General features: G+C 35.8%; 1 protein-coding gene across 2 annotated transcripts in view; it reads left to right on the top strand.

The window, feature by feature from the left end:
* Positions 1-13,635, top strand: part of lin7a (lin-7 homolog A (C. elegans)) — a 99,932-nt gene that overhangs the window by 26,617 nt on the left and 59,680 nt on the right.

Raw genomic sequence — 13,635 nt, 5'->3', positions numbered from 1 at the left:
GATAATCTGCTTTGGAAAATATGGGTTTTATTGGCTCTAGTGTGGAAACTGGAAACTCCAGTAAATACACAGTAAATACACAGATCACATTACTTTTCTAACAACTGCAAGGCCACAGATCTCAAAGTTGGCAGATTGTGGTGGAATAGTTTGGACCATTTTCTGAGCATACTCTCTTAATACATTGTCAACATTGTATGTGTACCACTGAGCCCATGGCTTTGTCCCTAAATCTATAGAGAGACCTCTTAAAGCATCATAAGCACACTACCAACATATCTGTTAGTCTGTTACAGAAGTCATGCGTTTTTATGCTGCCTTTGAAGATAGCATCTCTAGAGCAAAAGTGTCCATCCTGTAATGCTCTTAAGAGGAGCTCGACAGGAAAGATGAAGTGAGAGGAAGTGAGGAATTCTCTTCAAAGGTGTGAGAAAAGGGCACTTTTAACCAGCTGAACCACTGGGCAGTGCAGTGCACCATTGAAATGGTGGCTGGGAGTCTTTGAATACCAGAGAATTGATCAATTTACTGCGGAGTGAAGCCTGCTACCAATGGGAAATATACCACAACCATTTCGAATGGATGAATATGAATATGTCATGGTTATGTTACGCATGATCTGTGGTCACTGTGATTTCAAGGTCTTTTTCTAATCACATCTTTTGCTTTTATTTCCTGTCTCTTCTTTTTTGTATTGCGAAAGAAAGGCAAAAATTCTCCCGTTTTACTATTTAAAAGTTTAGTTTCTGTACATGTTTTATGTGAATTTACAATTAATTAGTAAAACCAGCAATTTTGTAAAATTTTATTATTAATATTAGTAATTAAAAATAACTGTTTTGTATATAAATGTTTTCTAAAATGCTATTTATTCCTCTAAAAAAATGCATTTTTTATATATTACTAACTTACCATTACTTCAGCCTTTAGTTTCACATGATCCTTCAGATATTCTCCTAATATGCCGATTTAGTGCTGAATAATTTATTATTATCACTAGTGGAAAAAAATTGTTTAAAAAACAACCTTTATACATTTTCTCTGGATTGTTTTAATGAATAGAAAATTAAATTGAGCATAAATTAAAAACTTTTGTCTTTACTGTCAATGTAATGTCCTTCACGAATATTATTTCTGAGCTCAAATGGTAGATTATATAAATAAAATAATGAAAGAAATATGCTTAAAATAAAATGTAAAAGTTCTGAACCAAAGAAACGGATGCAATAAATGTATTTGAGCTATAAATATATATTTTGGGCATGACAGAATAAAAAATTATCTCTGCCCAACATTCTCCTTCTCTGCCGCTGAAAATTTTATTCACATATTTATGGCATCTAGAATCTATTGGAACCACATTTTTTTATGGCACATCATCCAAAACCCTTAGTAAACTCTAGTATATGCAAAACTCTGCTGCAAGTTTGCCTGCTCATTCTCATTCTCATGACCTTCTTCTCTTCATTCCCAAAGCCCTTCAAAACCAGTATCCTTCGGCAGAACTCAAGCTCCTTCAAAGCTCAAAAAAGATTTCCTTCCTCGCTTTTCATTTATTAGTCATGTTTTCAGATACTTTTAAAGGTGCAGTTTGTAATATTGACAGCTAGCAGATGAAATGGGCACTGCCGTCCAAATTCAAAATACTGGCAGACATGGGTTGCCAGATTAAGAACACCAACTGGAGCAAGCACATCCAAGCTTTAAGCTGTCTTTATCTCTCAAATGCATCTCCAATATTTTTTATTTCAGATCATAAAGTCTGGGTAAATTGCACTGACAGTTACAAATCAATACACCCTTCTCTCTTATAATACTGAATACTTGATGCTAAAATATCTTCTCAAATCTATGTACTGTTTATTTATGGCAAGGTTAGGCAGTCCTTCACAGCATAATTCAGCTGTCAAATGGGAGATGGTGGTTTATAAAATACTTTATTAAATAAAAATACTGTATGCATACTTGGCACATATATATATATATATATATATATATATATATATACACGACAAGTTTGACAAACTTCATTTCGTTTTAACAATTTAAACAATTTTAAATAATTGAAACCATTGCTTTTGTGTTTTTGTTAGATATACATTAAGGGTGTTACGATCCTCCAAATCCTCGATTCGATTACATTTTCGATTCTAAAGGCACGATTCGATTGTATTTTTGATTATGAATAATTAATTAATTAATGACCAATTAATTATTTGTAGCCTACCGTTTAAACTACCTGACCTGCATGTTCTTTGTTTTACCCATAAACAAATCATACAGTAAATGAATAAAGGCAAGATACACACATAATTACCACCTGTCGATCACTTTTTCTGCGGGACTCGTGAATAGGCAGTGATCTGTGTCGTTATAATGGCGTCGGTAAAAAAGACGCACAACCAACAGGAACCAGCCAACAGTATCTGAGGTGTTCGCTAAAATGACTAAGTACAAGTGAGTGAAAAATAGAAGCAGTCCTCTGACTGCCTGGACCTGCTGTCTTGAGCGCATGGCTGTGTGTTCGTCTGTGTCTGTGTGGTCACGTGGTGTGCATTTTCAGAGGTAGAGAGGAAGGAGGGCTCAAATCGTTGTCGTTCTAATCGTTGTCGTTCTAAAATGCCATTTAAAAACAAATACAGTGTAAACAGGGCCTGAGTGTGTACTTTTCGTGAGCGGATTTGCAACGGGGGCGGGCGGAGGATCGCGATGCCGGTGTTGTCTATCGGACGAACCGTACGTAATACGTACATAGCAGAGCTTGCAAAACTGTGTTTTTTTTTGTCGACAACACGAACGTTGTCAACATAACTCACTGGAAATCCAAAATGCTTACACACGGGTATCTTTATTGAAAGAGGAGAGGGTTTAAGTTCTGTCAACGGGTCTCCTGCTACTGCAGTTTAACAAGCACTCCAACAAGCGTTTTTTTCCCGCTTGGCAAGCCAAGCTGACGTGACATGGGGGCGACGATTCTATTTTTTGATTCGATAATCGAAATTGAGCATAAATTTAGATTGATTTCGATTAAAAATCTATATCGTGACACCCCCAATATACATAGATATACATAACAAGTGTTAGAGAGAACACTTGTTAGATATTTTCAATAAATTGGGAAGTCAGAGACAAAAACTTAACAGGTGCCCATCATGGGCTTCACAGGGGGCTACAGTCACATGATCTTAAATGGGGTCCCTCAACCAAAGTCCTTTTAAGGCAAGTCATTTCACTGGCCGGCTATCTTTGAAACGCCTCCCGGGCAGTATGCTCAGGCATCCTGTCTGAATGGCGAAACATCAAATTCTCCAAATTTGCTTGCCAAGCTTACGATTGAATTTCATATTAGGGATCACCAATAAAATTGAACAACTGTCTCTTTAGTTTCATTTCCAAAAGTCTAAATCACACAAAATCTGCAGAAATTCACGTCTGGTGTGAGCCCCGCCCCCAGAGTATCATCATTCTATAGCGATCAATGATTTGCTCCTGTACTAGAAGGCGGGCTTTTTTCACCAAATAGCCATCAATGATTGGCTCCTGTACTAGTTGGCGGGGCTTTATACACCATATTGACAGTTACACTTTTCCCCATTCAAAAAGATACGAGTGACACGTCTTGTGTATTCTATACGCTTATTTCACACGGCTGCCATTTTAAAACACGAAAGCAAGGCTGCGGTTGTAAGAAACCTGGAAGTATAGGATCAGCGCAGTAAACATAGCCGTAACATGCTGTGTACTACAAACTTCCAGCTGTTGCCGCGATTTTTAAACGCAGATATGGTGTAAACATCACTTTATTATCATTCAATAAGTTTAATTTAAACAATTTAAAGCATATTAGGCATCAAACAACATCACAATCTCTTAAGGGTAATACGCTTAAGTGTCCTCCTAGGCTTCAGCCCATGGAGGCAGGTAAACACCGTGGGGAAGCTTCCCTGCTTTAGCCTATGTAACCCAGTAAGTGATAAAGCAATGCAGTCATCTGTAGCACATCCTCATGTTGTTTGTAACAGGGTTGTCCCGTTACTGAATTTTTTAAAATGTTAATTTTAGGCTAACATTCAAGCGCCACGGAGTGCGTTCATAATCATAGCGGATTTACCTTAGTATTCACCAGTGATGACTGTGATTGGCCATGAAAGACATCAATATACTGCTCTTCACAGATTGCAAGCACAGATAGACGGACATTCAAGCATTTTAAAGCCGTGAAGATCAGTCGATTCATCAGCAGATCATTCTCTGTGCTTGCACTTGGTAAACATCAGTGAAGTGAGGTGAAATGATGACCTTCACGGCCAATCACAGTCATTTCTGTTGAGCACATGAACACCATGGCAAATCAGCGCTGTTTAGGAAGGCCATTAACAGTGCCTTAAATGTTAACAGGAAATGGTCGTTTTTTTTTTTACATTTCAGTACCAAAATTTTTTATCATGACGAGTCTAATATAGTGAAAGAATCAGTTCATTAACTTAAGTTTGATGAATGGCATCTAAAACGTGTGTTTGGAAAGGAAAACGTTAGCCAACTAGTGCCATTTCCCATAACTTAGATGAAAATTAGGTCCAATATCCCTTTTATTTTCACTATTTATTTAGAATGGACCTTCGGGTCACTCGGAAGGCGGCGAAATGAAAAACAGCCATATACACAACATCACGTAGGGGAAAGGGCAGAGCTATCGGGCACACATGTCGGATAACTTTATTTATTTTGGATGGTGAAAGCGAAATTCTCCTACGAGAGTGATTATAGCGCCTCCCGATGGTGAACGCGGTTATACTCACGGCAGGTATTATTTAATAATTCTGTAATTTATTTCACTGATTTGGCAACCGTCAAACGTCATTAGGGAAACGGTTTGAATTTCCGCTTAATAAAAAAACATTAGTGGTCCTTTTGGGACGACACTACATACATATACTATCCTGTTAAGTGTGTAAGTGCATAAGTACATAGTGCATAAATGCATAGTGTATAGTGTGCCAATTGGGAATGCAGCTTAAATCTATAGTCAGTCTATAGTCTATATCTAATAAAAGTTTTCAGTACAAATACCGATTAAAAATGAGCATATACTGTAGTGTCACAGCAGATTACATAGTTTTTAATGACCAAGCATATAACGGTCCTATGTTTTTAAAAATATATGGATAAAAAAAGTACAGCCATATAAAAATAGTCACTTGTAAAATAAGGCCTGCTGTATTTATTAATGATTTTATTTTTGATTTATAAGGGTTCTAGTTTCTTGAACTATGCTTAAGACAGTCACACCATTGGACAGTTTTGAGATTTGGCTCAAAAATGTAGAAAATGCAATAACACAGCAGTTTGGACATGAAAGGTCCATGAAAGTCAAAGAAATGTTTAATCATTTACTGTGTTTTAAATTTTGTTATTACTAATTAAATTCCTTTTTGTCATGTGTGAAAGTAAAAATGCAACTTCATGTCTACAACTTATTTGTCAATGCGAACTCACAAACAATTTATGTCTTTTACCAACTACCATATTTAATTTTGTGAAACAGAGAAATCGAGAGAAAACTTTCATTTGTATAAAGCAAGGCAGGAACCCTCTGCTCAATGTGCTCTATCTATGAGCCTCAGATTCCACTATATGAAAATCTGCAATGCTGTGCTTTTAAATAAAGACAGGTTAAACACTGCAACAGTGGCGCAGTGGCTCAGTGGTCAGCACTGTCGCCTCACAGCTAGAAGGTCACTGTTTCCAGTCCTGGCTGGTTCAGTTAGCTTTTCTGTGTGGAGTTTGAATGTTCTTCCTGTGTTCCCGTGGGTTTCCTCTGGGTGCTCTGTTTTCCCCACAGTCCAAAGACATGTGGTATAGGTGAAATGAATAAACTAAATAGGTAGTAGTGTATGTGTGTGAATGTGAGTGTGTATGGGTGTTTCCCAGTACTGGGTTTAAACTGAAAGGGCAACTGCTGTGTAAAACAAATGCTGAATAAGTTGCCGATCCCTGATAAATAAAGGGATTAAGTCGGAAGAAAATGAATGAATAAATAAAAAAACTGCAACAGAACAGTCTGTTGCTGCATCAAGAAATGCCAATTGAATGTTTGTTGATGGTGAAAGCTGTACATCATTTGTGTTTAGTAGTGATGCTGCTGGTTCTAAGGGCCAGTTCTGATTTCAGATTATCAAGAACAGAGTGGAGATGTGTGCTGGACTCATCTCCATACTTCAGCTTGTTTCTTGGAAAAACAGACATTGAAAGTTTAAATAGACCATCTAGAAGTTCATGAGATGCAGAAGCAAATATCTGTCATGGTTTAGGGAACAGCAGAGCTAATGGTATGAGTGTGAGAAATGTGTGCACAAGTACCATTGTCATACTATATATTGACAGAATACAGAGCCATATAGAGCCATTGCAATGACGTCTTTCACGGTAAGTCAGTACTTATCCTCTTGTTTAGTGTCACGTCATGCAAAGATGCTTCCAGGTCCAATCGCTCTATCAAACTGTATGGGGAGACTCAACAAATAAGAATAATAAACGTTTACAAAGCACTGTAATACTTTCGAATATCACAATTACAATATTTATTTATGCCTAATATACAACGGCAAGAAAGTGATAAATTTTTTATAAATTGTTGTCTGTGATGCAGCAAGTCCAGAGACTGTTGTGTACACCATGATTTTACATCAAATTTACTTTAATGTGTGATATGACTCAAAAGTGGTCATAAACAAATATTTTCTCAATTCAAATGAGTAGCGGCTTGGAACTGGAAACAGTCTTGCATACGTCACTACTTAAGAAAGAAGATAAGATCAAGTCTAAATCTGCATGTGCAGAAATCAGAGAATCAGAAAATGTATATTCTTGTTTTTTTATTGTATTAAAAATGTCCAAAATTATCGGGTATATATTCCTCATGATTAACACAATTGCTAGCTAATGCACTATTAAATGTTACGCAATACAACAATCACAATTTATGCCCTCGCCTATATTCATTTTTCGCCAAATAGCATCAGTGATCAATTTTTACTGACGTGTGTTGGCAACAGAGTGATTAATATCATACTGACATTTTTCTGACAGCTCTGTGCCAGAGCCAAGTGGGACATGCCAGGACTCTGCTCTGTTATGGATCTAGCTGTCACTTTTCGATAGAATCTAAGCTCGTTTAATAACAGAAGAGCCTTAATTTGGATCCATCGTTTTATCACGAAAGCTTTCAAATTCAGTGCAATGTGACATATTAATGAAAAATGTTCCAAAACCGCCCATTTGGGGTTGGAAGATTAGAGCAAAAGGTTGTAAGTCTCCTCTCGATATGACTGACAGAAAGCCTCTCAAACTGCAAGAGATTTTGCTCAGAACGTTGCATCTGTTGTCGTCCCACGAGCCCACAGGCTGTAATAGCTTTTGTGTCTGCTCTTCCAGTCTCGCTGGGTTTGCTTTTATTAGTTCCTGTCAGTGTCTGGCCCTCTTTGCTTTGCTATCGGTGCTCGAACAAAGTTATTATCTAATGTAGGCTAATATGGGACATAAAGACCCTCGTTTATGTCAATTTCTAAGACAGAGTTTTGGAGGATTTTTCTCATTTTTCAGCCCAAACAGTTGCACATTACGTGAAATGGCTGTAATTTTTCACGGGCCAAAGATGAATGAGCACAATTAGCCACATGCTTGCCTTCACATGAAAACAAATCACCGCGAGCCCTACAAAGCTCTAAATGTGACCAAAGGCTCGACCATCAGTAAGGCTGTGATATTTAGCGATACGGATTTGTAAAACTACACTTTTTTTTTTTAATCCTGCTTTAAGAATAAACAAAAAAAACTCACTTGAACATGGAAACGGCAGATTTTCGACAGATAAATATGCTTGTCCACACAAAAGCAGATTCTACTTAATAGCTGAGGCTTTTGGAGTCAATTTACAATTGATTTCACTGTAATTATCTCGAATTTATTATCAAAGGTGGTTGATTTTATTCAAAGGTGATGTTTTAATGAAAATGTGGTCCTTGGTGATTCATTAAATGCAAGTTATTTGCTCTTTGAGAGGAAAAAAAACAAGGCAAAACACTGTAAATACACTGAGGTTTTATGAAGCAAAAACAAAAAGTTTGTGCAAAACACAAAGCATTATTTATAATATTATTATCTTTAATTCACAGCCCCAACAAACAGTCCTGAGTTTGTTTACAAAGGAGAGGGAGGACGCATGGTGTATAGTTTATCAAAACCTTAGTTGTGATTATTTTGCAAGCATGCTATCTTTGTTTATAAAAGTAAACAAAAACTTACCTATATAACAAACTAGTAGAGCTGTGCGATTTGAGGAAAATATCTAATTGCGATTTTTTTTTAAGATATTGCGATTGCCATTTGATTTGCGATTTAATTCAAGCTTCAACCTGATTTTAACTAAATTAAAGCTTCAGCTCAATAATCTGCAATTCGTTGCAACAATTCTTTGACAGCTCTTATAAATTTCCTTGACGTAGGGTGTCATGGAGAGTCATAAGCGACAATTGGGCGTCGTGACACAAGATTCCATCGTTTCTTCTTGTGTAATGGCACAGTTCATGACAACCAATACCAGTCTGTGAAGCCTCACGACACCATCGCAGAAAGTCCAGCATGTTTAATCTTCTGATGCATAGCGGACTGGTCTTAAAGCAGTTCACCTCAGATGTTATTTGTTATTTTTGTTTATATGTACATATATATTTTATATTGTAGCCTTTTGCGATTAACTAATCGCAACACTTCAAATTGCGACTGTAATTCAGTTTCAATTAAATGCACAGCCCTACAAACTATGGATGCTCTGATCAATGCTTCAAGGCCAATACAGAGTACCAATCATCGTGATTGACTGACACAGAGTACCGATTCTGATGCTACTGCTAATGCTACAAACTGCTTAACAAAGACTTATTGTAACAAGAGTTGTGTACGAAGTTGCATACTACATTTGGATACAATTGCATACTGCCTTTGAATTTCTTAACGACCATTAGAAACTATGTTCTATAGAATAAATATGAGTAATATGAATGAATTTGGACGTACATCTGCCCTGTTGTCTTTAACACATGACCTATTCACATAAGTTGCGTTGCTTCACTCTCTTTCATATACACATTGCAATTAGCCTAGTCTTACTTTGTTCTAAAGGAATCTAAATTGGTAAAGAAATGTAAATACTTTTGAGTGTGTAACAGAACAGTGCAATCTTTGGGACATACTACTTCTTCATTAACATTGTTCTGCATGGTTAAGTGCCCTGCTGTCATCTTGTCACATCATCTACATTTTTTTAAAATTTCCTTTTCTACCAAATTGGATATTTTCAATTAGATTTGATATTAATTAACAATCCTTCAAACATCTTTACCGAAGTGTCCAATTAGACCTTATGTTGAAATCCAAATCCTTTACATGTCAGCTCGATCCCATTCAAACAAGTTTGGTCAAATCCTGCCTTTCATCTCGGCTCATATCGTCCATTGACCACTCCTCACTCACCACTGGAGTTGCCCTTTCTCATTTCAAAACTGCAGCTGTCACCCTTATTCTGAAAAAAAATAGATCTCAGTAATTTCAATAACTTTCACCCAATTTCTAACTTACCCTTCATTTCCAAAATTCTAGAAAAAAATAATTGCTACCCAACTCCATTCCCATCTCACTCATAATAACCTTTATGAATAATTTCAGTCTGGTTTCAGGTCCCGTCACAGCACAGAAACTGCACTCATCAAAACCAAACAATGATCTCCTTATGGCAACTTATTCTGGATCCATCAATATTCTCATCCTACTCCATCTGAGTGCAGACTTTGATACAATATCTCACTCCATCCTTCTCATCAGATTAACTTCCATTGGTATCACTTACACTCCATTTGACGGATTTTACTCATATCTTTCCGGGAGCACTGAGTTCATTCAAGTCAAAAGCTTCAGGTCACAGTCCTCCCCAGTTACTACAGGTGTTCCCCAGGGCGCTGTCCTGGGGCCCCTTCTCTTCTTAATCTACCTCCTTCCACTTGGCTACATTTTTTGTAAATTCAATATCCACTTCCACTGCTAGGATGACATCCAGTGTTACCTCTCTAGCAAGCCCACCTCTTCTATTCCACTCTCATTAATTGCCTTTCTGAAATAAAATGCTGGTTCACTTCAAATTTCCTAAAACTTAACAGTGATAAAACTGAAAATCCTCTTGTTGGCACCAAATCTACACTCTCTAAATCTGACTCCATCTCCCTTACTATAGATGGCATTTCAGTCTCTCCCTCTCCTCAGGTTAAGACTTTGGGTGTCATCCTCGACAGCTCACTTTCTTTCCAGTCTCATATCAATAACATAAAGTCTGCATATGTTCATCTCTGTAATATAAATAGTCTCTGCTCCTCTCTCACCACTCGCCTCTATCCTCATATGTAGCCTTGTCACCTCACGCATTGATAATTGCAATTCTCTCCTTTATGGCCTTCCCCAGAAATCCCTCGACTGGTCCAGAACTCAGCTACCTGCATTATCACCAAAACTCCTTCTTTTCACAATATCACCCCCATTTTAGAAGATCTGCACCGGCTTCCAATCCAACCCAGAGTCGGATATAAAATCCTCCTGTATACATTCAAGGCCATCCATAACCTCGCACCACCTTATTTGTCTGATCTCCTCCATATCATTACTCATTCCTGCTCCCTTAAATCCTTTTCCTCCATATCACCTCTCTGTTCCCTCTGCCGTCAGAGCTTTCAGTCTCTCTGCTCCCAATCTCTGGAACTCTCTTTCTCCTGACATCCGCAACGTTGACTCTCTCCCTCTGTTTTAATCCAGACTTCAAACTCATCTGTTCAAAATAGCTTACTCTTTATAACTGCATGCTACATTCTGTACTAAGTCTTTGTATTTTGTAATCTTCTCTATTTTTATACTGCTGGTTTATTTTTTGAATTGTTTTTACTATTGAATTGTGTTTATATTTTAATTTTTTTTATAGTTTATATTTTTGAAAATTGCTTTAAATAAAATATATTATTATTATTATTATTATTATTATTATTATTATTATTATTATTATTATTAATTACCCATTGGTTTTACGTGTCTGCCATGTTTGTAGTTTGTAAGGCTTTGCTTATAGTTCTAACTGAGTTCAAGTCCAATATTAGTGGTTACAGTATACACATATAAGCACTTCGGATTTCTACGGGAATTAGTAGACCATTTGTGCAACTTTGGAATACCATTTAGGACAGATAGTATGCAAATTGGGATAGTATAATTTCCACTGGATGCACAGCTCAGATTCTTGCCAGAAGTAGCAGGTTATCCTGATGGTCTCACCTACTGTTTTTCAAATACTATGATTTCAGACATACTCTGTTCACATGCTGTTTTCTACATACTATATAAATGGAGATGTATTTAAACAGGTTGCGCCACAAAGAAAGCTTATTTTATTCCATTTGTTTTCTTGTCAGGACTTGTGTAGTGAAACTGAACAGGCATCTGTCAGATAGGGCAGATTTTATATAAAGTTGATACTTTAATAGCTGTTGACAGCACATGTGCAGAAAGTGTGGAAATTCGTCACCTCTAAACCACTTCTTCAAAAACATGGCAGGCAAAAACAGAAAAACTACTTTAGTCAACTTCACTAATAAATAAGTGCCAACCTGCTTTCACCAAGTAGGACATATTCCTGGAATAATATATATGTTGATCCTGGAACAACATTCCAGTCAGACAATCAGAATTAAGAGATAGAAACACAAACACAAACTGGTTATGTTAAGATTAGGCTTACTGTTTGGTTTCTGCATGATTGTTATCCAATTATCATTCCCCTCTTTAGAAAATCTTAGTTTTAATGTGGTTGAGTGGGTTTAGGGGTAGGGAATAGGTATGGATTACATTTTTAAACAAAAATGATGTTCTAGCATCAACATAGATGTTAATCCAGGATTGCATCATACTTGGCAAAATCATGACGTGCAATGAATAACACAGCTTATCATCGGTTTCCAGGGTATAGATTATTAGCTTTAACCATTAGCCTATGCTGGTAGATGCTCTAACAGACCATAATGAGGACAAGACTTACAACAACACTGAAATCGCCTTTATCTAAAAGCACTGTTTTCCATTTAATTTCTGGCTAATTATGCGCTTAGACTGACTTGTCTGACAGCTGCGTTTGCTTCTTGCTTTTTTTTTTTTTACAGCGTCTCGCACATGACACAGCATTCCAAGTATAAGATGTTCAAGTTGTCTCTGATTTTTTAAGTTATACTGCATTTCATCTTGTGTTTTTCAAAAGCAAAAGCTCCACTGATCCCAAGTTCCTTTTCTAGCTCTTAAAGACACGGTTTAACACAAAATGGCCTTTGTGTTTATTTCCACACATAGAAATATAATATATGGCAATTATTACTTTTTGTATTTTGGGATTTCACATACAGTGCTCAGCATAATTGAGTGCACCACATTTTGAAAATGAATAATTTGATCTATTTCTCAGTGAATTTAGGCAATGTATTTTGGTGCATTTAAACAAAACCTATTTATTAAACAGATATATTTATTAAAATAATATTTTAGTCACTGAACATATTTAGAAATTGAAAGATAATACAATTATTTTCAAGCTAAATATTGAAAAAAAAATTACAACCTACACATTTTAAACAAAAATTGTATTTATTTTATTTTTTGCTTCTCTTGTTTTTTCCTCTTTTTTAAATTTGTACTTAATATTTTTCTATAACATGTAAATCGGTGTAGTTATCAACTGGACCATTGGACCAAATTAACTGGACTAAATTGAACCAAAAACTGAACCAAATTAACTGAACCATTATCGTGAGTTATTATTTTAGATACGCTGCAGATTAGGCTTATAATATAATATTGTATAGCTTCCTATTAAAAATATGAATTTTAAAAGATAGATTTGTGAGAGGTGCACTTATGTATGCTGAGCATTGTAAATAAAAATGTCATATGTGCAACATATATTTTAAAATATTGCCAAAAATGGTTTCATTTTGGTTTTTAAATCAATTTAAATACAAATATGTACATATATTTTAAAATAAATTAGCTATAATGGTATATAGGAGCTCATATATGACCATATGGTTCGGGATCTGTAGAGCTACGCAACGATGGATATTCTCTTCAGTGTTTGGACTCTCAGTAGTGATTATTAAACCACACTGAACTGTGCTAAACTGAACTGAAACTCTGAAAATTGAACTGACACTGTTTCTATTTATTACGATCTTTTATGTGAAGCTGCTTTGACAAAGTCTACATTGTAAAAGCGCTATACAAATAAAGGTGAATTGCATTGAACTGAATAAACAAACTTATCAGATATATTTGAACTTATGCATATTTGAAATTTCAATGGTTGAAAGAATAAATCAACAGACCTTTTTTTTAATATATTTCAAAGCACAAGTTGCATTAATGAAATATGTTGGGCATATGTGAAATTTAAATCTGAATTTGTATATCAAATGTCATTTGCATATACTTTCATGCATCAGTTTTATATATATATATATATATATATATATATATATATATATATATATATATATATAT

This window comes from Danio rerio, chromosome 4, assembly GCF_049306965.1.
Source record: "Danio rerio strain Tuebingen ecotype United States chromosome 4, GRCz12tu, whole genome shotgun sequence".
NCBI lineage: Eukaryota > Metazoa > Chordata > Actinopteri > Cypriniformes > Danionidae > Danio > Danio rerio.
Note: the sequence above shows the minus strand (reverse complement) of the source record. Positions and strands in the feature narration are given on the sequence as shown.